Source organism: Diprion similis, chromosome 4 (genome assembly GCF_021155765.1).
Source record: "Diprion similis isolate iyDipSimi1 chromosome 4, iyDipSimi1.1, whole genome shotgun sequence".
NCBI lineage: Eukaryota > Metazoa > Arthropoda > Insecta > Hymenoptera > Diprionidae > Diprion > Diprion similis.
Genome location: NC_060108.1, coordinates 22,275,942 through 22,298,683, shown reverse-complemented (window position 1 = coordinate 22,298,683; position 22,742 = coordinate 22,275,942). Strand labels below are relative to the sequence as shown.

At 40.4% G+C, this 22,742-nt stretch overlaps 1 long non-coding RNA gene across 1 annotated transcript; it reads right to left on the bottom strand.

The window, feature by feature from the left end:
* Nucleotides 1–3,641: 3,641 nt before the first annotated feature.
* On the bottom strand, nt 3,642–22,727 carry LOC124405511. Its single transcript, XR_006929117.1, has 4 exons — nt 22,717–22,727; nt 21,969–21,971; nt 8,762–8,774; nt 3,642–3,915 (listed from the first exon to the last, which is right to left on the bottom strand). It is a non-coding gene; the product is annotated as an uncharacterized LOC124405511 (long non-coding RNA).
* Nucleotides 22,728–22,742: the final 15 nt, after the last annotated feature.

The window sequence follows — 22,742 nt, the reverse complement described above, 5'->3', positions numbered from 1 at the left end:
ACCCAAAAGTTTTTAATCATTTCGGAAGAAACCCAACAAGTTTTTTCTATACATTAGCAACCAATGGTGCCCTTATACATATTAAAATATAAATGAAAAGAAGAAAGAAAGGAAGGCAGGAAGGAAGACGGAATGAGAAAAATCACATACTACAAGTTTAACCAGAGTTTTCTGTCAGCCAGAGCTCGAATAGACAGTAAATATATTAGCCTTAATCTCAGATATTATAGTTTAGTGTAGTGAAATATTCATCATATAGGAATTGAGAGAATACGTTACTTTCTTATATTGATAGATAAGTTTACGAGTATAAATATACAATTATTACATCTATTACATCATATTGTCGATGCACAATCACGATTGTGTATTGATGAAAAGTTTGGCCTAAATTTGATTTGTTGAGGTTGATGGTGCGCTGTGTGATTGTGTCGTGAAATCAAGCGTAGCGTCGGAACTCGAAAGTTTTCGTGTCAATAATTCTGCTACGGAACTTTTATCAATCTCTAATCCCTCTTGATGCACTGCACGCAACTTTTCATTTGACCCTGATAATTGATAGATGTTTCCGATTAGTTTCTTTCCATTTACAGCTATTGCTCACCTCGTCGTTATTCGCAACTGCAAGATTCTTATCAAATTTCACATCCTGCCCTTCCGATGTGGTTGTCTGAACGCAATGTATCGGATCGTAAATGTGAATGTTTCTATAACTTCATTGCCCCGACAATATTCTGTGAATAGAACAGGAACACAAAAAGAAACTATACTACGTGTAGTCTCCAAGTGACAGGTGATTTGTCTTCCTTGATCTCGCGTTATAGACGGATACGTACATATATAAAACTTTTTTTCTACAAAAGCCAATCGTTTTCATGGGATTGTCGTAAACCAAAAAATGGTTGCAAATGGGAATTAATGCTTAACAATGCCAAGCTGGTACCGTGAAAAAAAAACGAAAATGTAGCTGCAGTCAACCTCGGCACCTCACATTATATTTTATTGCATTATAGTGCATTATGCACTGATACATACTTATTGTTATGTATCGATATAGTGCCGATGCAATACGACCTGCAGTCTCTATTTTAGAAGTTTTCTTTTCTCAGTTACACTCATAGTTACATAAGATAGACGGATATACATGTAATTATTCTAATTGTAAATTAAAGTCGACGTATCCTGATGAGGCCGTCGTGTTTGTAACAATAAGTAATCCTACAGTGGTCAAGTCAAAAGTGTAAAAAGTGGATCATTTATATATACATATATATTTACACATATATGTTTTATTGCATCCGCACTATTATTCTTGCTATAAAAAGGCTACTTCAATAACCTTATATGCGTGTCAATTCCACTTTCAACTAAAACGTAATTTTTGAAAAAGTTAAACGATGAAAATAAAATTTTTAATTAAATTTAAAAGTTAATGAAAACAAAAGGTTGCATAATACTTTGGTGTTGATGCGACAAAGTGAGATTATTGATTAATTAAAATTTAAAGGGAAAACTAAATTGTAGCATGAAATTTAATAAAAAAGAATATGAAAAAAACTTTTTATCGTAGATATTTCATAGATGAATGATTATCAGGTGAAAAATAAAGATAAAAGAAAATAACAGACAATTTAGAAAATGAAAAAGAGCAAGGAAAATTTCTCAAATAAAAAATACTGTATTAGAAGTTACTTCTTAATAATAAATCAACGGTGTTTTCAGCCTAATATATATATATTATACATGTACATGTATATATATACATATTATGTCTCGCACTTTCCGGGGGCGAGTATATTATATACAAAAAATTTCTCATATAAATCTTTCTTTTCAATGTTATAAATATATATAATATACACTGTACAAAGACGGCAATAATATTAAAACACTTCCATAATCATTACTTACTTAGGCGATTGATTATGCGCATTCCAAATAACAATTCTGGCAAATCTCACCCCGTAAGACGTCGGCAGATATTACACTTCATATAGTCCTCATACGCGTTATACAAAACTAAAAGTTTAATACATGTCAGTATATTATATGTATATCTCTACCCGATACCTCGCGTGCATTACGCAGTCACCATACAACACCTCGAATGCTATAATATGTGCATAATTAATAGATTGAAATTACTAGAAACAATTAGGGAAATGTTCGTACGAGAACACCGGGTCAAAGGTGATGATTATGGTAGCTGCTATGCGATCGATTTAATGTGCCCCTTCATCCTGTATCCAGCACAAATTAAAGACCCTGTACGGATAGTGGTAGGCCTCAATTGCCCTGACATAGGGCGACTGTACTGTAGGTAATGAGAGAATACAGCGCATTATAGGTATTGAGTTTTTTCTATGTAAATGATAAAATGACCATCTGCCCCTGTACGTGTAGTTTTTTCATGGTCGAAAACAAAAGAAATCGGAAGCATCTGTCTCACCGTGTTGTTCGTCGAAAAATTACTGCACGTTCCGTCGGAATATAATTTATCAATTTCATAGAAAAATATTCAATAAATTAGACGTCGAAAGACAGAAAATATAAATTTGAAACTCCCAAAATACTATACATACACGAAATAAAGAGATGGTAGAAGTCATTGTAAAATTATATTCTTTTACGTTTCGACTCACTCTTTGCTAGTCATCATACTATATAATATCTACTAAAAACTTTCCTCAATGTACTCGTCTAGATAGAGCAGAACTTGCAATTTCAACGTCTCATTTGATTTTATATAAGTATTGGAAAATAATTATATATCTGCATTATGTACGATACATCAAGGGTTCAGTGCCAGAGTATCGACACCCACATTGTCGAATAGGCTTATATTAAATGGCTTAGGATTGGGTTGAAGTGAGCCTTGTCGACAATGTGGGTTAGGCTACTCTGGCACTGAACCTTTCACACATAGATCGCATTGCATTTACTCAATACGAAGTATGATCTAACCAAGGAAATTAAGAGGGTGCAGCACAGACTATGTATACTATATTAATATGGCAGGATGTTGAACAATAATAGTTGAAGCAACGTTGAATCACATCAGAGGCGAAAAAATGTACGTAAAATCCAAAGGAACTCATATACGGCACCTCTGTCTCCTGACATGCTATGCCAGATATATCGTTCGGTATCGAGGCTTCTTCAACGTGTCGTAGTTATTACTTTTTTTATAGCAATTCATTCATTATAACTTGATGTAAAGCTTCATCACAATTCTTGTAGCAAATGATTTCATTTTTGTTTGCAAAAAGAAAATAACAATAATAATAATAATTAACTGCTACACAAACAAACTGGGCCAGAACGAATAAAAATACGTGTATTATTTCACAGAATTATTAGGAGTATGATTCGAAAACGGAGCAGACCATGCAGGAGACGAGGTGCCCCTCACTCTGGCGTTGTGACTTGTAGCACATAAGCCCCACATTATGTACTTTATCTAATTCTTCTTCTTTTCGTGTATTTACTATGTATGTATGCATGTATGTATGCATGCATATGTACAAATACATACGCGTTTACTCGTGACAATTGAAAATTTGAAAGAAGGAAAGAAAAACCTATCAAATCAAAATTAAATATTTCTAATCAATTAGGAAGGGGTATTTTTTACTTCAGAAATTGTAAATTCAATGTAGGTATATATATATATACCTATATATATACCTGTGTGTGTGTGTATATCTACTGCGAATATTTACGATAAATTGTTTCGAATTTAAATATTGCTTTTAAATTGTAATAAAAATCATAATATATTTGAAAAGATTTTTGGGTATTCAGAGGAAGATAACGAAAAGTTCACTGTGCTCTGCTGTAACACATATAGTCTTCATATAGTATGCTAATATTAATATGGTTATTACTAACTGTATATACAACAATCACAACAGGCTAATAAACTATATGCAAATCACCACTGATCTATCCATTGAAATCCACATACTTTGCACGTATATACATTATTTTACCCAATGCTATATGCACACTGAAACATAATCTCTACGAATTACTAAACTACAATACCCAGCACTGCAAGTCGACTGGAAACGCGGTATTTGGAATATGAAATTAGAACGGAAACATGAATGAATGTCCACGTTTTCAATGTTCGTTAACATGACTTTAAATAATAATCATTATATAACTTCCATGCTCATAGCACTTGACATTATTGTGTTGTTTTGAATTGTTCACTATTGAAGTACATATATACATATACGTCATATTAATTTCGACATTAGATTATACATCATGTTATCGTTAACTGCTGTGTACGAATCAACGAACACTAATAATTCTAATACCGTAAAATGAATCCTCAGAATCGAGTGTCGAATGAAACAAGTTTGAATGAGTTCAGTTGATCCAAGGCACCTACATCAGTCGTAATTATTTAAGAAGTGTTTACAAGTTATAAATTAAAGTACGAGTTTAAATTGCGGAGTTAGTTGAAGATACTTGTAAATACACATTCATCAGAATTAGCACCTGTCTTCAGCGTTTCGTGAACTATCAACAAATAATAATATTTATTTGATCATTTGCTATTACACTGTCCGTAAGCATCAGTTTAAGTCGAGATTTGTAGTCCCATAATTGAACTGTGTTCCGAGAATAGAAAGTTAATACATAAAATATACTATACTTCTGTAAAATGTACATTCTGAAATTGGAAGTAAACTCCATCATAATATCTTCGATCAACCGTTTTATCATTTATCCCAAATTACTTTTCATTTGATCCTTTCTGCGCAAAATAATACGACGAAATATGGTAATTTTTGATCGCTAATTTTTTCATTGCAGGTGTTATTTGAGGTTGATTGTTTTTCTAGGCACGTACTGCGCTTGCTAACTCCGGGATCATAGCTAGAATATCGTTGAACAATGAAACACGATTAACTGTCGATTCAGACTCTGTGTGAATTTATTACTTTTAACTCAGATACTTTTATGCCGATGCTTGGCAAACGATCTCAAAACATGACATGCAAGTGTCTCCTAAGCATTTCGGTAAACATAGATCGCTGTCTGTGGTGGCGAAAACGCAATCCCTCTCGTAAAATCATATAAATATGGCGCATATAAGAAACGATTCCAGCATCTTCTAGAGTCGTCGGAATTCTCTCTAAGAATCCAGACAGGTTGGCCTTACTTTTTTAAAGCTCAGAATCGATTTTTATTATTCGTTCTGCATTAATTGAACCCTAAAAATCGCAGAAAAGACATAAGAAAGAGTGTGGGACTGAGAGCAGAGAAATTCTGAAGAAGACCTTTCGTTTTCGGCTGTAACTTTTAATCCGTTACTTGCGACGTATTCGGACTGCGCGCAAAAAATTCGTTTCGCATAATAAAGCCGGTGTAATACATTGAAATATTGGCTTGAGCTTTATTCAAAATCGTAGTGATTTTCGGAAAAAATTCGGAGCATTTTCCTTTCTTTTTCTTTCATCTAGGGGCGGAGAACTTTTTGCCTTTAAATCGATTCAAATGATCCTTTTCAATCCAAATGAACCCCAATGGCAGAGTAGTGATTTCAAGAATCGGAACACCAATAGCTCAAAGGATACAAAGACAGTGAAAAAAAAATCTTTTGATTCATTCATTTATTTCAATACAGTATACATCAAAGAGTAACAATACAAAATTATACAAATCGTTTCCTGCAGAGTGCTGTTAAAACAATCTCGTATTAGATTTGATATATTCTGCCTAGGGTTAGGAACATCTATAACACTTTTTTCCTGTCATATAATGGTTGGATTTTTATGTAGTGTACAATCATTCCTTTGCATTTCTTTTCGTCTTTCACTACTATACTATTTGCGAATTTGCTTATAGGTACTATATATTAACACGTGAATACTTGTACTACGATTAAGGCATACTGAATAAATTAAAACTGAAACCTTGAACTTTCGAGTTTGTAATTTCCCTTCCCCTCATCTTAAAAAGGTTAGTACGAATTGAGTGCTGTTCGTCTGTGACAGTTGTTCCCATAGCTGACTCAGCAAGCGATCAGAAGCCCTCTGAAACAAGCTGACATGCATTCGTGCACACAGCATCAACGTCACAAGCATTCAATCACTCAACCCCATAAGTCACAGAACATTTCCGAAATATCGTAGGACCCACAGCTGAGTGATAACAATAAAGTTCTTTAGTTTTTCGCCTGTAACTTCTCAGGCGTTGCTCGCAGCGTATTGGGACTGCGCTTAATCGATTCCTCTCGCAAAATTACGACGGAATAGTGCCCTAAAGAATTAATTACAGCACTTTTCAAACTCGTCGAAATTTTGGCCAAAAATCCAAAGGGGTTAGCCTTAGTTTTTTCCTCATTTCCGGAGCCGAAAATTTTTCGTTCTGGAATCGATTCGTATGACCCTTTCCGGAGTAAATCGACCCCCAGGAACTCAAAAAACACATGAAAAAGAGCGTACGACCAACAGCAGAGAAATGAGGACGAAAATAAGCAGTTTTTCGCCTGTAACTTCTCAGGCGTTGCTCGCAGCGTATTGGGACTGCGCTTAATCGATTCCTCTCGAAAAATTACGTCGGAATAGTGCCTCAAAGAATTGATTGTAGCACTTTTCAAACTCGTCGAAATTTTGGCCAAAAATCCAAAGGGGTTAGCCTTAGTTTTTTCCTCATTTCCGGAGCCGAAAATTTTTCGTTCTGGAATCGATTCGTATGACCCTTTCCGGAGTAAATCGACCCCCAGGAACTCAAAAAACACATGAAAAAGAGCGTACGACCAACAGCAGAGAAATGAGGACGAAAATAAGCAGTTTTTCGCCTGTAACTTCTCAGGCGTTGCTCGCAGCGTATTGGGACTGCGCTTAATCGATTCCTCTCGAAAAATTACGTCGGAATAGTGCCTCAAAGAATTGATTGTAGCACTTTTCAAACTCGTCGAAATTTTGGCCAAAAATCCAAAGGGGTTAGCCTTAGTTTTTTCCTCATTTCCGGAGCCGAAAATTTTTCGTTCTGGAATCGATTCGTATGACCCTTTCCGGAGTAAATCGACCCCCAGGAACTCAAAAAACACATGAAAAAGAGCGTACGACCAACAGCAGAGAAATGAGGACAAAAATAAGCAGTTTTTCGCCTGTAACTTCTCAGGCGTTGCTCGCAGCGTATTGGGACTGCGCTTAATCGATTCCTCTCGAAAAATTACGTCGGAATAGTGCCTCAAAGAATTGATTGTAGCACTTTTCAAACTGGTCGAAATTTTGGCCAAAAATCCAAAGGGGTTAGCCTTAGTTTTTTCCTCATTTCCGGAGCCGAAAATTTTTCGTTCTGGAATCGATTCGTATGACCCTTTCCGGAGTAAATCGACCCCCAGGAACTCAAAAAACACATGGAAAAGAGCGTAGGACCAACAGCAGAGAAATGAGGACGAAAATAAGCAGTTTTTCGCCTGTAACTTCTCAGGCGTTGCTCGCAGCGTATTGGGACTGCGCTTAATCGATTCCTCTCGAAAAATTACGTCGGAATAGTGCCTCAAAGAATTGATTGTAGCACTTTTCAAACTCGTCGAAATTTTGGCCAAAAATCCAAAGGGGTTAGCCTTAGTTTTTTCCTCATTTCCGAAGCCGAAAATTTTTCGTTCTGGAATCGATTCGCATGACCCTTTCCGGAGTAAATCGACCCCCAGGAACTCAAAAAACACATGAAAAAGAGCGTAGGACCAACAGCAGAGAAATGAGGACGAAAATAAGCAGTTTTTCGCCTGTAACTTCTCAGGCGTTGCTCGCAGCGTATTGGGACTGCGCTTAATCGATTCCTCTCGAAAAATTACGTCGGAATAGTGCCTTAAAGAATTGATTGTAGCACTTTTCAAACTCGTCGAAATTTTGGCCAAAAATCCAAAGGGGTTAGCCTTAGTTTTTTCCTCATTTCCGGAGCCGAAAATTTTTCGTTCTGGAATCGATTCGTATGACCCTTTCCGGAGTAAATCGACCCCCAGGAACTCAAAAAACACATGAAAAAGAGCGTAGGACCAACAGCAGAGAAATGAGGACGAAAATAAGCAGTTTTTCGCCTGTAACTTCTCAGGCGTTGCTCGCAGCGTATTGGGACTGCGCTTAATCGATTCCTCTCGAAAAATTACGTCGGAATAGTGCCTCAAAGAATTGATTGTAGCACTTTTCAAACTCGTCGAAATTTTGGCCAAAAATCCAAAGGGGTTAGCCTTAGTTTTTTCCTCATTTCCGGAGCCGAAAATTTTTCGTTCTGGAATCGATTCGTATGACCCTTTCCGGAGTAAATCGACCCCCAGGAACTCAAAAAACACATGAAAAAGAGCGTAGGACCAACAGCAGAGAAATGAGGACGAAAATAAGCAGTTTTTCGCCTGTAACTTCTCAGGCGTTGCTCGCAGCGTATTGGGACTGCGCTTAATCGATTCCTCTCGAAAAATTACGTCGGAATAGTGCCTCAAAGAATTGATTGTAGCACTTTTCAAACTCGTCGAAATTTTGGCCAAAAATCCAAAGGGGTTAGCCTTAGTTTTTTCCTCATTTCCGGAGCCGAAAATTTTTCGTTCTGGAATCGATTCGTATGACCCTTTCCGGAGTAAATCGACCCCCAGGAACTCAAAAAACACATGAAAAAGAGCGTAGGACCAACAGCAGAGAAATGAGGACGAAAATAAGCAGTTTTTCGCCTGTAACTTCTCAGGCGTTGCTCGCAGCGTATTGGGACTGCGCTTAATCGATTCCTCTCGAAAAATTACATCGGAATAGTGCCTCAAAGAATTGATTGTAGCACTTTTCAAACTCGTCGAAATTTTGGCCAAAAATCCAAAGGGGTTAGCCTTAGTTTTTTCCTCATTTCCAGAGCCGAAAATTTTTCGTTCTGGAATCGATTCGTATGACCCTTTCCGGAGTAAATCGACCCCCAGGAACTCAAAAAACACATGAAAAAGAGCGTAGGACCAACAGCAGAGAAATGAGGACGAAAATAAGCAGTTTTTCGCCTGTAACTTCTCAGGCGTTGCTCGCAGCGTATTGGGACTGCGCTTAATCGATTCCTCTCGAAAAATTACGTCGGAATAGTGCCTCAAAGAATTGATTGTAGCACTTTTCAAACTCGTCGAAATTTTGGCCAAAAATCCAAAGGGGTTAGCCTTAGTTTTTTCCTCATTTCCGAAGCCGAAAATTTTTCGTTCTGGAATCGATTCGCATGACCCTTTCCGGAGTAAATCGACCCCCAGGAACTCAAAAAACACATGAAAAAGAGCGTAGGACCAACAGCAGAGAAATGAGGACGAAAATAAGCAGTTTTTCGCCTGTAACTTCTCAGGCGTTGCTCGCAGCGTATTGGGACTGCGCTTAATCGATTCCTCTCGAAAAATTACGTCGGAATAGTGCCTCAAAGAATTGATTGTAGCACTTTTCAAACTCGTCGAAATTTTGGCCAAAAATCCAAAGGGGTTAGCCTTAGTTTTTTCCTCATTTCCGAAGCCGAAAATTTTTCGTTCTGGAATCGATTCGCATGACCCTTTCCGGAGTAAATCGACCCCCAGGAACTCAAAAAACACATGAAAAAGAGCGTAGGACCAACAGCAGAGAAATGAGGACGAAAATAAGCAGTTTTTCGCCTGTAACTTCTCAGGCGTTGCTCGCAGCGTATTGGGACTGCGCTTAATCGATTCCTCTCGAAAAATTACGTCGGAATAGTGCCTCAAAGAATTGATTGTAGCACTTTTCAAACTCGTCGAAATTTTGGCCAAAAATCCAAAGGGGTTAGCCTTAGTTTTTTCCTCATTTCCGGAGCCGAAAATTTTTCGTTCTAGAATCGATTCGTATGACCCTTTCCGGAGTAAATCGACCCCCAGGAACTCAAAAAACACATGAAAAAGAGCGTAGGACCAACAGCAGAGAAATGAGGACGAAAATAAGCAGTTTTTCGCCTGTAACTTCTCAGGCGTTGCTCGCAGCGTATTGGGACTGCGCTTAATCGATTCCTCTCGAAAAATTACGTCGGAATAGTGCCTTAAAGAATTGATTGTAGCACTTTTCAAACTCGTCGAAATTTTGGCCAAAAATCCAAAGGGGTTAGCCTTAGTTTTTTCCTCATTTCCGAAGCCGAAAATTTTTCGTTCCGGAATCGATTCGTATGACCCTTTCCGGAGTAAATCGACCTCCAGGAACTCAAAAAACACACGAAAAAGAGCGTAGGACCAACAGCAGAGAAATGAGGACGAAAATAAGCAGTTTTTCGCCTGTAACTTCTCAGGCGTTGCTCGCAGCGTATTGGGACTGCGCTTAATCGATTCCTCTCGAAAAATTACGTCGGAATAGTGCCTCAAAGAATTGATTGTAGCACTTTTCAAACTCGTCGAAATTTTGGCCAAAAATCCAAAGGGGTTAGCCTTAGTTTTTTCCTCATTTCCGGAGCCGAAAATTTTTCGTTCTAGAATCGATTCGTATGACCCTTTCCGGAGTAAATCGACCCCCAGGAACTCAAAAAACACATGAAAAAGAGCGTAGGACCAACAGCAGAGATATAAGGACGAAAATAAGCAGTTTTTCGCCTGTAACTTCTCAGGCGTTGCTCGCAGCGTATTGGGACTGCGCTTAATCGATTCCTCTCGAAAAATTACGTCGGAATAGTGCCTCAAAGAATTGATTGTAGCACTTTTCAAACTCGTCGAAATTTTGGCCAAAAATCCAAAGGGGTTAGCCTTAGTTTTTTCCTCATTTCCGGAGCCGAAAATTTTTCGTTCTGGAATCGATTCGCATGACCCTTTCCGGAGTAAATCGACCCCCAGGAACTCAAAAAACACATGAAAAAGAGCGTAGGACCAACAGCAGAGAAATGAGGACGAAAATAAGCAGTTTTTCGCCTGTAACTTCTCAGGCGTTGCTCGCAGCGTATTGGGACTGCGCTTAATCGATTCCTCTCGAAAAATTACGTCGGAATAGTGCCTTAAAGAATTGATTGTAGCACTTTTCAAACTCGTCGAAATTTTGGCCAAAAATCCAAAGGGGTTAGCCTTAGTTTTTTCCTCATTTCCGAAGCCGAAAATTTTTCGTTCCGGAATCGATTCGTATGACCCTTTCCGGAGTAAATCGACCTCCAGGAACTCAAAAAACACACGAAAAAGAGCGTAGGACCAACAGCAGAGAAATGAGGACGAAAATAAGCAGTTTTTCGCCTGTAACTTCTCAGGCGTTGCTCGCAGCGTATTGGGACTGCGCTTAATCGATTCCTCTCGAAAAATTACGTCGGAATAGTGCCTCAAAGAATTGATTGTAGCACTTTTCAAACTCGTCGAAATTTTGGCCAAAAATCCAAAGGGGTTAGCCTTAGTTTTTTCCTCATTTCCGGAGCCGAAAATTTTTCGTTCTAGAATCGATTCGTATGACCCTTTCCGGAGTAAATCGACCCCCAGGAACTCAAAAAACACATGAAAAAGAGCGTAGGACCAACAGCAGAGAAATGAGGACGAAAATAAGCAGTTTTTCGCCTGTAACTTCTCAGGCGTTGCTCGCAGCGTATTGGGACTGCGCTTAATCGATTCCTCTCGAAAAATTACGTCGGAATAGTGCCTCAAAAAATTGATTGTAGCACTTTTCAAACTCGTCGAAATTTTGGCCAAAAATCCAAAGGGGTTAGCCTTAGTTTTTTCCTCATTTCCGGAGCCGAAAATTTTTCGTTCTGGAATCGATTCGCATGACCCTTTCCGGAGTAAATCGACCCCCAGGAACTCAAAAAATACATGAAAAAGAGCGTAGGACCAACAGCAGAGAAATGAGGACGAAAATAAGCAGTTTTTCGCCTGTAACTTCTCAGGCGTTGCTCGCAGCGTATTGGGACTGCGCTTAATCGATTCCTTTCGAAAAATTACGTCGGAATAGTGCCTCAAAGAATTGATTGTAGCACTTTTCAAACTCGTCGAAATTTTGGCCAAAAATCCAAAGGGGTTAGCCTTAGTTTCTTCCTCATTTCCGAAGCCGAAAATTTTTCGTTCCGGAATCGATTCGTATGACCCTTTCCGGAGTAAATCGACCTCCAGGAACTCAAAAAACACATGAAAAAGAGCGTAGGACCAACAGCAGAGAAATGAGGACGAAAATAAGCAGTTTTTCGCCTGTAACTTCTCAGGCGTTGCTCGCAGCGTATTGGGACTGCGCTTAATCGATTCCTCTCGAAAAATTACGTCGGAATAGTGCCTCAAAGAATTGATTGTAGCACTTTTCAAACTCGTCGAAATTTTGGCCAAAAATCCAAAGGGGTTAGCCTTAGTTTTTTCCTCATTTCCGGAGCCGAAAATTTTTCGTTCTGGAATCGATTCGTAAGACCCTTTCCGGAGTAAATCGACCCCCAGGAACTCAAAAAACACATGAAAAAGAGCGTACGACCAACAGCAGAGAAATGAGGACGAAAATAAGCAGTTTTTCGCCTGTAACTTCTCAGGCGTTGCTCGCAGCGTATTGGGACTGCGCTTAATCGATTCCTCTCGAAAAATTACGTCGGAATAGTGCCTCAAAAAATTGATTGTAGCACTTTTCAAACTCGTCGAAATTTTGGCCAAAAATCCAAAGGGGTTAGCCTTAGTTTTTTCCTCATTTCCGAAGCCGAAAATTTTTCGTTCCGGAATCGATTCGTATGACCCTTTCCGGAGTAAATCGACCTCCAGGAACTCAAAAAACACACGAAAAAGAGCGTAGGACCAACAGCAGAGAAATGAGGACGAAAATAAGCAGTTTTTCGCCTGTAACTTCTCAGGCGTTGCTCGCAGCGTATTGGGACTGCGCTTAATCGATTCCTCTCGAAAAATTACGTCGGAATAGTGCCTCAAAGAATTGATTGTAGCACTTTTCAAACTCGTCGAAATTTTGGCCAAAAATCCAAAGGGGTTAGCCTTAGTTTTTTCCTCATTTCCGGAGCCGAAAATTTTTCGTTCTAGAATCGATTCGTATGACCCTTTCCGGAGTAAATCGACCCCCAGGAACTCAAAAAACACATGAAAAAGAGCGTAGGACCAACAGCAGAGAAATGAGGACGAAAATAAGCAGTTTTTCGCCTGTAACTTCTCAGGCGTTGCTCGCAGCGTATTGGGACTGCGCTTAATCGATTCCTCTCGAAAAATTACGTCGGAATAGTGCCTCAAAGAATTGATTGTAGCACTTTTCAAACTCGTCGAAATTTTGGCCAAAAATCCAAAGGGGTTAGCCTTAGTTTTTTCCTCATTTCCGGAGCCGAAAATTTTTCGTTCTGGAATCGATTCGTATGACCCTTTCCGGAGTAAATCGACCCCCAGGAACTCAAAAAACACATGAAAAAGAGCGTACGACCAACAGCAGAGAAATGAGGACGAAAATAAGCAGTTTTTCGCCTGTAACTTCTCAGGCGTTGCTCGCAGCGTATTGGGACTGCGCTTAATCGATTCCTCTCGAAAAATTACGTCGGAATAGTGCCTCAAAAAATTGATTGTAGCACTTTTCAAACTCGTCGAAATTTTGGCCAAAAATCCAAAGGGGTTAGCCTTAGTTTTTTCCTCATTTCCGGAGCCGAAAATTTTTCGTTCTGGAATCGATTCGTATGACCCTTTCCGGAGTAAATCGACCCCCAGGAACTCAAAAAACACATGAAAAAGAGCGTAGGACCAACAGCAGAGAAATGAGGACGAAAATAAGCAGTTTTTCGCCTGTAACTTCTCAGGCGTTGCTCGCAGCGTATTGGGACTGCGCCTAATCGATTCCTCTCGAAAAATTACGTCGGAATAGTGCCTCAAAGAATTGATTGTAGCACTTTTCAAACTCGTCGAAATTTTGGCCAAAAATCCAAAGGGGTTAGCCTTAGTTTTTTCCTCATTTCCAGAGCCGAAAATTTTTCGTTCTGGAATCGATTCGTATGACCCTTTCCGGAGTAAATCGACCCCCAGGAACTCAAAAAACACATGAAAAAGAGCGTAGGACCAACAGCAGAGAAATGAGGACGAAAATAAGCAGTTTTTCGCCTGTAACTTCTCAGGCGTTGCTCGCAGCGTATTGGGACTGCGCTTAATCGATTCCTCTCGAAAAATTACGTCGGAATAGTGCCTCAAAGAATTGATTGTAGCACTTTTCAAACTCGTCGAAATTTTGGCCAAAAATCCAAAGGGGTTAGCCTTAGTTTTTTCCTCATTTCCGAAGCCGAAAATTTTTCGTTCCGGAATCGATTCGTATGACCCTTTCCGGAGTGAATCGACCTCCAGGAACTCAAAAAACACATGAAAAAGAGCGTAGGACCAACAGCAGAGAAATGAGGACGAAAATAAGCAGTTTTTCGCCTGTAACTTCTCAGGCGTTGCTCGCAGCGTATTGGGACTGCGCTTAATCGATTCCTCTCGAAAAATTACGTCGGAATAGTGCCTCAAAGAATTGATTGTAGCACTTTTCAAACTCGTCGAAATTTTGGCCAAAAATCCAAAGGGGTTAGCCTTAGTTTTTTCCTCATTTCCGGAGCCGAAAATTTTTTGTTCTGGAATCGATTCGTATGACCCTTTCCGGAGTAAATCGACCCCCAGGAACTCAAAAAACACATGAAAAAAAGCGTACGACCAACAGCAGAGAAATGAGGACGAAAATAAGCAGTTTTTCGCCTGTAACTTCTCAGGCGTTGCTCGCAGCGTATTGGGACTGCGCTTAATCGATTCCTCTCGAAAAATTACGTCGGAATAGTGCCTCAAAAAATTGATTGTAGCACTTTTCAAACTCGTCGAAATTTTGGCCAAAAATCCAAAGGGGTTAGCCTTAGTTTTTTCCTCATTTCCGGAGCCGAAAATTTTTCGTTCTGGAATCGATTCGTATGACCCTTTCCGGAGTAAATCGACCCCCAGGAACTCAAAAAACACATGAAAAAGAGCGTAGGACCAACAGCAGAGAAATGAGGACGAAAATAAGCAGTTTTTCGCCTGTAACTTCTCAGGCGTTGCTCGCAGCGTATTGGGACTGCGCTTAATCGATTCCTCTCGAAAAATTACGTCGGAATAGTGCCTCAAAGAATTGATTGTAGCACTTTTCAAACTCGTCGAAATTTTGGCCAAAAATCCAAAGGGGTTAGCCTTAGTTTTTTCCTCATTTCCGGAGCCGAAAATTTTTCGTTCTAGAATCGATTCGTATGACCCTTTCCGGAGTAAATCGACCCCCAGGAACTCAAAAAACACATGAAAAAGAGCGTAGGACCAACAGCAGAGAAATGAGGACGAAAATAAGCAGTTTTTCGCCTGTAACTTCTCAGGCGTTGCTCGCAGCGTATTGGGACTGCGCTTAATCGATTCCTCTCGAAAAATTACGTCGGAATAGTGCCTCAAAGAATTGATTGTAGCACTTTTCAAACTCGTCGAAATTTTGGCCAAAAATCCAAAGGGGTTAGCCTTAGTTTTTTCCTCATTTCCGGAGCCGAAAATTTTTCGTTCTGGAATCGATTCGCATGACCCTTTCCGGAGTAAATCGACCCCCAGGAACTCAAAAAACACATGAAAAAGAGCGTAGGACCAACAGCAGAGAAATGAGGACGAAAATAAGCAGTTTTTCGCCTGTAACTTCTCAGGCGTTGCTCGCAGCGTATTGGGACTGCGCTTAATCGATTCCTCTCGAAAAATTACGTCGGAATAGTGCCTTAAAGAATTGATTGTAGCACTTTTCAAACTCGTCGAAATTTTGGCCAAAAATCCAAAGGGGTTAGCCTTAGTTTTTTCCTCATTTCCGAAGCCGAAAATTTTTCGTTCCGGAATCGATTCGTATGATCCTTTCCGGAGTAAATCGACCCCCAGGAACTCAAAAAACACATGAAAAAGAGCGTAGGACCAACAGCAGAGAAATGAGGACGAAAATAAGCAGTTTTTCGCCTGTAACTTCTCAGGCGTTGCTCGCAGCGTATTGGGACTGCGCTTAATCGATTCCTCTCGAAAAATTACGTCGGAATAGTGCCTCAAAGAATTGATTGTAGCACTTTTCAAACTTGTCGAAATTGTGGCCAAAAATCCAAAGGGGTTAGCCTTAGTTTTTTCCTCATTTCCGGAGCCGAAAATTTTTCGTTCTGGAATCGATTCGCATGACCCTTTCCGGAGTAAATCGACCCCCAGGAACTCAAAAAACACATGAAAAAGAGCGTAGGACCAACAGCAGAGAAATGAGGACGAAAATAAGCAGTTTTTCGCCTGTAACTTCTCAGGCGTTGCTCGCAGCGTATTGGGACTGCGCTTAATCGATTCCTTTCGAAAAATTACGTCGGAATAGTGCCTCAAAGAATTGATTGTAGCACTTTTCAAACTCGTCGAAATTTTGGCCAAAAATCCAAAGGGGTTAGCCTTAGTTTCTTCCTCATTTCCGAAGCCGAAAATTTTTCGTTCCGGAATCGATTCGTATGACCCTTTCCGGAGTAAATCGACCTCCAGGAACTCAAAAAACACATGAAAAAGAGCGTAGGACCAACAGCAGAGAAATGAGGACGAAAATAAGCAGTTTTTCGCCTGTAACTTCTCAGGCGTTGCTCGCAGCGTATTGGGACTGCGCTTAATCGATTCCTCTCGAAAAATTACGTCGGAATAGTGCCTCAAAGAATTGATTGTAGCACTTTTCAAACTCGTCGAAATTTTGGCCAAAAATCCAAAGGGGTTAGCCTTAGTTTTTTCCTCATTTCCGGAGCCGAAAATTTTTCGTTCTGGAATCGATTCGTATGACCCTTTCCGGAGTAAATCGACCCCCAGGAACTCAAAAAACACATGAAAAAGAGCGTACGACCAACAGCAGAGAAATGAGGACGAAAATAAGCAGTTTTTCGCCTGTAACTTCTCAGGCGTTGCTCGCAGCGTATTGGGACTGCGCTTAATCGATTCCTCTCGAAAAATTACGTCGGAATAGTGCCTCAAAAAATTGATTGTAGCACTTTTCAAACTCGTCGAAATTTTGGCCAAAAATCCAAAGGGGTTAGCCTTAGTTTTTTCCTCATTTCCGGAGCCGAAAATTTTTCGTTCTGGAATCGATTCGTATGACCCTTTCCGGAGTAAATCGACCCCCAGGAACTCAAAAAACACATGAAAAAGAGCGTACGACCAACAGCAGAGAAATGAGGACGAAAATAAGCAGTTTTTCGCCTGTAACTTCTCAGGCGTTGCTCGCAGCGTATTGGGACTGCGCTTAATCGATTCCTCTCGAAAAATTACGTCGGAATAGTGCCTCAAAAAATTGATTGTAGCACTTTTCAAACTCGTCGAAATTTTGGCCAAAAATCCAAAGGGGTTAGCCTTAGTTTTTTCCTCATTTCCGGAGCCGAAAATTTTTCGTTCTGGAATCGATTCGTATGACCCTTTCCGGAGTAAATCGACCCCCAGGAACTCAAAAAACACATGAAAAAGAGCGTAGGACCAACAGCAGAGAAATGAGGACGAAAATAAGCAGTTTTTCGCCTGTAACTTCTCAGGCGTTGCTCGCAGCGTATTGGGACTGCGCCTAATCGATTCCTCTCGAAAAATTACGTCGGAATAGTGCCTCAAAGAATTGATTGTAGCACTTTTCAAACTCGTCGAAATTTTGGCCAAAAATCCAAAGGGGTTAGCCTTAGTTTTTTCCTCATTTCCAGAGCCGAAAATTTTTCGTTCTGGAATCGATTCGTATGACCCTTTCCGGAGTAAATCGACCCCCAGGAACTCAAAAAACACATGAAAAAGAGCGTAGGACCAACAGCAGAGAAATGAGGACGAAAATAAGCAGTTTTTCGCCTGTAACTTCTCAGGCGTTGCTCGCAGCGTATTGGGACTGCGCTTAATCGATTCCTCTCGAAAAATTACGTCGGAATAGTGCCTTAAAGAATTGATTGTAGCACTTTTCAAACTCGTCGAAATTTTGGCCAAAAATCCAAAGGGGTTAGCCTTAGTTTTTTCCTCCTTTCCGGAGCCGAAAATTTTTCGTTCTGGAATCGATTCGCATGACCCTTTCCGGAGTAAATCGACCCCCAGGAACTCAAAAAACACATGAAAAAGAGCGTAGGACCAACAGCAGAGAAATGAGGACGAAAATAAGCAGTTTTTCGCCTGTAACTTCTCAGGCGTTGCTCGCAGCGTATTGGGACTGCGCTTAATCGATTCCTCTCGAAAAATTACGTCGGAATAGTGCCTCAAAGAATTGATTGTAGCACTTTTCAAACTCGTCGAAATTTTGGCCAAAAATCCAAAGGGGTTAGCCTTAGTTTTTTCCTCATTTCCGGAGCCGAAAATTTTTCGTTCTGGAATCGATTCGTATGACCCTTTCCGGAGTAAATCGACCCCCAGGAACTCAAAAAACACATGAAAAAGAGCGTAGGACCAACAGCAGAGAAATGAGGACGAAAATAAGCAGTTTTTCGCCTGTAACTTCTCAGGCGTTGCTCGCAGCGTATTGGGACTGCGCTTAATCGATTCCTCTCGAAAAATTACGTCGGAATAGTGCCTCAAAGAATTGATTGTAGCACTTTTCAAACTCGTCGAAATTTTGGCCAAAAATCCAAAGGGGTTAGCCTTAGTTTTTTCCTCATTTCCGAAGCCGAAAATTTTTCGTTCCGGAATCGATTCGTATGACCCTTTCCGGAGTAAATCGACCTCCAGGAACTCAAAAAACACATGAAAAAGAGCGTAGGACCAACAGCAGAGAAATGAGGACGAAAATAAGCAGTTTTTCGCCTGTAACTTCTCAGGCGTTGCTCGCAGCGTATTGGGACTGCGCTTAATCGATTCCTCTCTAAAAATTACGTCGGAATAGTGCCTCAAAGAATTGATTGTAGCACTTTTCAAACTCGTCGAAATTTTGGCCAAAAATCCAAAGGGGTTAGCCTTAGTTTTTTCCTCATTTCCGAAGCCGAAAATTTTTCGTTCTGGAATCGATTCGTATGACCCTTTCCGGAGTAAATCGACCCCCAGGAACTCAAAAAACACATGAAAAAGAGCGTAGGACCAACAGCAGAGAAATGAGGACGAAAATAAGCAGTTTTTCGCCTGTAACTTCTCAGGCGTTGCTCGCAGCGTATTGGGACTGCGCTTAATCGATTCCTCTCGAAAAATTACGTCGGAATAGTGCCTCATTGAATTGATTGTAGCACTTTTCAAACTCGTCGAAATTTTGGCCAAAAATCCAAAGGGGTTAGCCTTAGTTTTTTCCTCATTTCCGAAGCCGAAAATTTTTCGTTCCGGAATCGATTCGTATGACCCTTTCCGGAGTAAATCGACCTCCAGGAACTCAAAAAACACACGAAAAAGAGCGTACGACCAACAGCAGAGAAATGAGGACGAAAATAAGCAGTTTTTCGCCTGTAACTTCTCAGGCGTTGCTCGCAGCGTATTGGGACTGCGCTTAATCGATTCCTCTCGAAAAATTACGTCGGAATAGTGCCTCAAAGAATTGATTGTAGCACTTTTCAAACTCGTCGAAATTTTGGCCAAAAATCCAAAGGGGTTAGCCTTAGTTTTTTCCTCATTTCCGGAGCCGAAAATTTTTCGTTCTGGAATCGATTCGTATGACCCTTTCCGGAGTAAATCGACCCCCAGGAACTCAAAAAACACATGAAAAAGAGCGTAGGACCAACAGCAGAGAAATGAGGACGAAAATCAGCAGTTTTTCGCCTGTAACTTCTCAGGCGTTGCTCGCAGCGTATTGGGACTGCGCTTAATCGATTCCTCTCGAAAAATTACGTCGGAATAGTGCCTCAAAGAATTGATTGTAGCACTTTTCAAACTCGTCGAAATTTCGGCCAAAAATCCAAAGGGGTTAGCCTTAGTTTTTTCCTCATTTCCGGAGCCGAAAATTTTTCGTTCTGGAATCGATTCGTATGACCCTTTCCGGAGTAAATCGACCCCCAGGAACTCAAAAAACACATGAAAAAGAGCGTTGGACCAACAGCAGAGAAATGAGGACGAAAATAAGCAGTTTTTCGCCTGTAACTTCTCAGGCGTTGCTCGCAGCGTATTGGGACTGCGCTTAATCGATTCCTCTCGAAAAATTACGTCGGAATAGTGCCTCAAAGAATTGATTGTAGCACTTTTCAAACTCGTCGAAATTTCGGCCAAAAATCCAAAGGGGTTAGCCTTAGTTTTTTCCTCATTTCCGGAGCCGAAAATTTTTCGTTCTGGAATCGATTCGCATGACCCTTTCCGGAGTAAATCGACCCCCAGGAACTCAAAAAACACATGAAAAAGAGCGTAGGACCAACAGCAGAGAAATGAGGACGAAAATAAGCAGTTTTTCGCCTGTAACTTCTCAGGCCTTGCTCGCAGCGTATTGGGACTGCGCTTAATCGATTCCTCTCGAAAAATTACGTCGGAATAGTGCCTCAAAGAATTGATTGTAGCACTTTTCAAACTCGTCGAAATTTTGGCCAAAAATCCAAAGGGGTTAGCCTTAGTTTTTTCCTCATTTCCGGAGCCGAAAATTTTTCGTTCTGGAATCGATTCGTATGACCCTTTCCGGAGTAAATCGACCCCCAGGAACTCAAAAAACACATGAAAAAGAGCGTAGGACCAACAGCAGAGAAATGAGGACGAAAATAAGCAGTTTTTCGCCTGTAACTTCTCAGGCGTTGCTCGCAGCGTATTGGGACTGCGCTTAATCGATTCCTCTCGAAAAATTACGTCGGAATAGTGCCTCAAAGAATTGATTGTAGCACTTTTCAAACTCGTCGAAATTTTGGCCAAAAATCCAAAGGGGTTAGCCTCAGTTTTTTCCTCATTTCCGGAGCCGAAAATTTTTCGTTCTGGAATCGAGTCGTATGACCCTTTCCGGAGTAAATCGACCCCCAGGAACTCAAAAAACACATGAAAAAGAGCGTACGACCAACAGCAGAGAAATGAGGACGAAAATAAGCAGTTTTTCGCCTGTAACTTCTCAGGCGTTGCTCGCAGCGTATTGGGACTGCGATTAATCGATTCCTCTCGAAAAATTACGTCGGAATAGTGCCTTCAAGAATTGATTGTAGCACTTTTCAAACTCGTCGAAATTTTGGCCAAAAATCCAAAGGGGTTAGCCTTAGTTTTTTCCTCATTTCCGGAGCCGAAAATTTTTCGTTCTGGAATCGATTCACATGACCCTTTCCGGAGTAAATCGACCCCCAGGAACTCAAAAAACACATGAAAAAGAGCGTACGACCAACAGCAGAGAAATGAGGACGAAAATAAGCAGTTTTTCGCCTGTAACTTCTCAGGCGTTGCTCGCAGCGTATTGGGACTGCGATTAATCGATTCCTCTCGAAAAATTACGTCGGAATAGTGCCTTCAAGAATTGATTGTAGCACTTTTCAAACTCGTCGAAATTTTGGCCAAAAATCCAAAGGGGTTAGCCTTAGTTTTTTCCTCATTTCCGGAGCCGAAAATTTTTCGTTCTGGAATTGATTCACATGACCCTTTCCGGAGTAAATCGACCCCCAGGAACTCAAAAAACACATGAAAAAGAGCGTACGACCAACAGCAGAGAAATGAGGACGAAAATAAGCAGTTTTTCGCCTGTAACTTCTCAGGCGTTGCTCGCAGCGTATTGGGACTGCGCTTAATCGATTCCTCTCGAAAAATTACGTCGGAATAGTGCCTCAAAGAATTGATTGTAGCATTTTTCAAACTCGTCGAAATTTTGGCCAAAAATCCAAAGGGGTTAGCCTTAGTTTTTTCCTCATTTCCCGAGCCGAAAATTTTTCGTTCTGGAATCGATTCGTATGACCCTTTCCGGAGTAAATCGACCCCCAGGAACTCAAAAAACACATGAAAAAGAGCGTACGACCAACAGCAGAGAAATGAGGACGAAAATAAGCAGTTTTTCGCCTGTAACTTCTCAGGCGTTGCTCGCAGCGTATTGGGACTGCGCTTAATCGATTCCTCTCGAAAAATTACGTCGGAATAGCGCATGCAAGAATCGTTTTCCAGTACTTTCCAAAGTCGTCAAAATTTTGCTAAAGTACCAAACGGCTTAGCCGTACCTTTTATCAAGGCAAACCGTCTCCCGTTTTACAATCAGAATCGATTGGTGTAACCGCATTTAGACGGATTGGACCCTGAGACACGCAGACGAGACCCGCAAAAGATCGCAGGGCCGCCAGCTGAGCAATTTCGAAGAAAACACACAGAAATTCATTTATTCGTTTATTTCCATTAATGTTACATAAAAAACTACAATGTCATACACATGATACTCTGCAGAGGTGCATTGCGCCTGTGTGCAGCACAATATACTTACAAACTAGAATGATTATCATCTCATGTACTACATCGCATATGCTGTGTCGGCTAATATGTATTGCAAATTTTCACTCTAACAAAATATTTGGCTCTTACATAGAATGTTCAACTAATTCTTAACTCCTTCTTCCTTTAACGTTCATTCTATCTGGCAACTCGTTCATGTACCAAATACTGACACCTGAACACTTTCACTAAGATCAAGGAGTAATACATTCACTGAAACTGAACAGGACCGAAACTTTGAAGCCATGAATTTGTTTTTATCCTTCTTCATCTTATCCCCAACCTGGTGAAGTTTTTACATTTTTTGACGTTTCTACTAGTCTGTTGCTTGCAGCAAGTCCAGACTGTGCGCAATTCATTTCTCTTGTAAAATTCAGTCATAGTCGTGCATCAAGGAATTTATGTCAGCATCATGTAAAATCGTCCAGATTCTTACTGAAAATTCAAAGGGGTTAGCCTCACTCTTTCGAGCAACAAACTTTCAGTATTCAAATCCTTACGTAGGGAATGACCAGACAGATAAAGA